We start from the raw sequence: 4309 nt of genomic DNA, 5'->3' as shown, positions 1-4309 counted from the left end.
ACTTGAAGAATCAGGCTGAGGATCGATTTAGTCTTGAGTCTTCTATCCTTATCTTCCAAAATATTTGAAAAATAAGTCACTGGTGACACGTGTCCCGCATCCCTCGAGTCTTGAATCCAAATTCCTAAGATTTGGAATAAAGGATCCAAAGAATCGTGGCATGCAATATATGACAGTAAAGATTTGATGGTTAAGATGGGCAAATTGGTTCAGAAATTCAAAAACCGCTTTTTGTGGAATGAATTCCCTAAAAAATGGTTAAAACAAATAGCTTCTCCAAAAAGCGCCCTAAATTACCGCTCAAATCAAACCTTGTCCTTGAGTCAATGACTAGATAAGACCTCTTGGTTAAAATTTTTAAAAACCCCTTATTTCAAAATAAAACCACTGAAATAATGGTTAAACAATTACCTTTCCAAGATAAATCCTTAAAAGCCACTTAAATCGGGATCTTCCGAGTAGTTTTGCAGCATCCAGCCTCAAAGCCTGAGAGCTTACGATCCGCCAAAAGCATGCTGAGTGCCCTGTGGAGCTCAGCCCCCAAGCATGGGAGCTAGAGGAGTGTGTCAAAAAACACTTGAAGTGTCTTGTTTGTAGTCGAGACAAGGAATCGAGGTGACTGAAGACGTGTAATATTAGTCGGGAACTAGTAAACGCAGTGTTATGAGAGCAATGCCCCTTCAGTAAACTTCATGTAGAACTAGTCGAGAACTAGTAAATGGAGTAATACTGGAAGTATGGGAGTGATGCCCCTTCAGTAAACTTTGGGTAGAACTAGTCGAGAACTAGTAAATGGAGTAGTACTGGAAGTACACAAGCGATGCCCCTCAGTAAACTCCACGTAGTACTAGTTGACAACTATTAAATGCAGTGTTATGAGAGCGATGCCCCTTCAGTAAACTGCACATAGTATTAGTTGAGAACTAGTAAACAGAGTAGTACTGGAAGTATGAGAGCGATGCCCCTGCAGTAAACTGCACGTAGTACTAGTCGAGAACTAGTAAATGGAGTAGTACTAAAGTATGGGAGCGAATGCCCCTTCAGTAAACTCCACGTAGTACTAGTCGAGAACTAATAAATGGAGTATACTGGAAGTATGAGAGCGATGCCCCTGCAGTAAACTACACGTAGTACTAGTTGAGAACTAGTAAACGAAGTAGTACTGGAAGTGTGGGAGCGATGTCCCTTCAGCAGCTGACAACTTAGGATACAAGTTGGCTAAGGGTGTAAACGGCGTAGATGCTCAATATTCCAGGAGTTTGGGACCTCCTAGCCATCAGGGTACTATAAGCGATATGACCCTGGTCCTGTAACCTTGAGCACGATGAAGGGTATCTCCCATCGTGAATTAAGCTTGTGCAGCCTGGTCTCATCTTGGATGCAGCGAAGGACCAAATCTCTAATGTTGAAAGATCTTGATTGAACATTCCGGTCGTGGAAATGACAGACGCCTTGTAAGTAGCGAGCCGAATGAAGCAAAACATTGCATCTGACTTCTTCTACCGAGTCAAGCTTGAGATGTCTTGCGTCATCAGCCTTGTGCTCTTTGTACATCTCTAGTCGAGAAGATTGCCACATGACATCGGCCGGTAGTATAGCTTTGGACCCGTAGACGAGGAAGAAAGGTGATTGTCCTATGGCTTTGCTTGGTTGTGTGCGAAGCCCCCAGACTACTGATGAGATATCAATGATCCACTTGCCGCCCATTTTGCTAGTCTCGTCTTAGAGTCTTTTCTTCAGGTCATCAAGGATCATGCTGTTGGCGCGCTCAACCTGGCCGTTGGCCTGCGGATGAGCCACTGAAACATACTTGACCTCAATGGCACAGCATTCACAAAAATTCCAAAACTGATGCGAGTGGAAATTGGATCCCAGATCTGTGATGATAGTGTTGGGAAAGCCGAATCGGTGCAAGATGTCGAGATGAAGCCAGCCACTCGATCTGCAGAGAGCTTTGTAATTGGCTTGTACTCGATCCACTTTGTGAACTTGTTGATGGCTACCAACACGTGAGTAAAACCTCCTGGCGCAGTTGTCAAGGACCCTATCATGTCCAGGCCCCAGCATGCGATCGACCATGAAGGTGGTATGGTAATAAGGTTGTGGGTCGGGACGTGGGGTTGCTTGCTGAAGAACTAGCAGTTTGTAATCGGCGAACGAGTGTTTCAGCGTCTGCCAAAGTAGTCGACCAGTAGAACCCGGATATGAAAGCTTTCCCGACTAGCGTGCGAGAAGCAGCATGGTTTTGGCATACGCCTTCGTGAATCTTCTAGAGTATTTCTCTACCTTCCTCCATGCGGACACACTTCATGAGTATGCGTAATGCTGATCCACGCTTGTATAAGTTGTCCTCAACAAGAACGTACCCTTTACTGCGCCTTAGGATATGGGCGGCCTCAGCGCTTTTTGGGTCGACGCTTGGAGGCAGTTTGTGCTCCTTGATGAAGTCATGAAACATCACCCGCCAGTTGACCTCATCATCAAGACCTCTCGGTCGGGTTCTATTGGACCCTGAGCGATGGTGCTTTGATCTGGTATTTTGATGGATGGGTGATGCAACTCATGGACGAAAATTCCTGGTGGGACATTGGCTCGATCGGAAACCAGTTTCGAGAGTAGATCCGCTCCCACATTGTTGTCGCAAATCACATGATGAATTTTTAGGCCCGATCCGAGAAGTCCTGGTGCAGCATGAGTTGAAGTTGCGACGAAAACGGACATCCTCTTGATCTCCCCGGTGAGACCAGGGAGCAGCAACTCGTCGAGGTTGTCGACGAACTCGTCGAGGTCGCTGCATCGACTTGTTGCAAAGGCTTCCGGCTTCCTGGAGTCAGCTAGGTGGCCGTTGAAACCACCCGAGCCGTTGGCGACGCAGATCCAGGAGGGGAAAAAGAACGTTGTGTCCTCATCAAGCACGGTGCTGGTGAAGCTGAAAGATGCCATCGAGTTCTCCGGTGGATGCTCGATGAACAACCCTACATGGCGCGCCAGCTGTTAGTGTTTTACCGCCACACCCACTGAGGGATACCCCCGAGGTGGTGAGTTTGTAGGTAGGGTGTGTCCGAGATCAGAAACTCAAAGATGCAAGGAACATAGAGTTTAGACAGATTCAGGCCGCTGAGAGCGTGATACTCTACATTCTGTGTGTTGTTTGTATTGCCTTAGGTGTTGATCGGGGTGATCTTGTTTGGAGATGGTCCGTGCCCGCCCATATATAATTTGGGGGGAAGGGTTACATGGAAATTCTTGCCAGATACGAGCTCAAGAGTCCTACCTTAGTACTATTCGGGTAGTTTCCTTCTGTTCTGACTAGTTCTACTACAGTACGAGTAGTTCTACTATAGTACGAGTAGTTACGACTGATGTAGGGCATTGGCCATGTCCCATCCCTTATCCTAGATTATGTACACCATGTGCGCAGTCCTGTGGCCCCGGGTATGACAGTGTGCCCAACAGACACCCTCAGTCCCTGATCCGAGGACCAGGTTAATTCGCTCACCCCCAGCTAAAATTCCTAATCACCAACTCCTTGGAAGTGTATGTCCACTAATGCCAAGACTATATCCCCATATCCCACACATACACATAAACAATAAGGCATCTCTCTGTCATATATATATGTACATATCAAGTGTGATAGGATTGCAAGGAGTTCGGTATATAAATAGGACATGCAAGATCATCTCATCATAACAAAAATGTAAAGCGTAGCATATCTAGCAAGCAGTGCCTAATGGGTAATCAGATCGTAGATGGGCGTGAACCTGGTGGTTCTTCATAGTCTTCCGGAGTCTTCTAGTCATCCGAGAACTCCTCCTGGGTCTTCTGGTCGTCCAGGACGTCCTCCTAGGTCTTCTGGTCGTCCGGGACGTGTCACACTCGGTTTTGGAAAGGAACCGAATGCATCTCATATGTGCGCCAGAATCAAGCTCCACACATATGATAGACGATATAAGTGTATACCCGAAACAATATCATAATGAAAGAGAGTCTAATAGTACTTTATTACATGACCAAAATTCTTAATTTTAAGCGAATAACTAAACGTTTATAAGTAGCAGCGGACTTCAACTTCACAGACAGATGACTGGGAGACATACGCCTAGTACTCCTCAAAATCTTTAGGGAACTCCGGATAATTATCTTGTGCCGAGCAGCATTGATTTTAATAAAGCAAGCGTGAGTACACTTATGGTTGGTACTGAGCAAGTGGAGTAAATTATATGACATGCAAGGCCAAAATCAATGAAAAGCTGACATGGTTTGACTGGGATAAGCATTTTTAGTTGACCAAGTTTTATTTAGCAAG

Source organism: Panicum hallii, chromosome 7 (assembly GCF_002211085.1).
Source record: "Panicum hallii strain FIL2 chromosome 7, PHallii_v3.1, whole genome shotgun sequence".
NCBI classification, from domain to species: domain Eukaryota; kingdom Viridiplantae; phylum Streptophyta; class Magnoliopsida; order Poales; family Poaceae; genus Panicum; species Panicum hallii.
The sequence above is the reverse complement of the archived record's forward strand: the minus strand, read 5'-3'. Positions refer to the sequence as shown.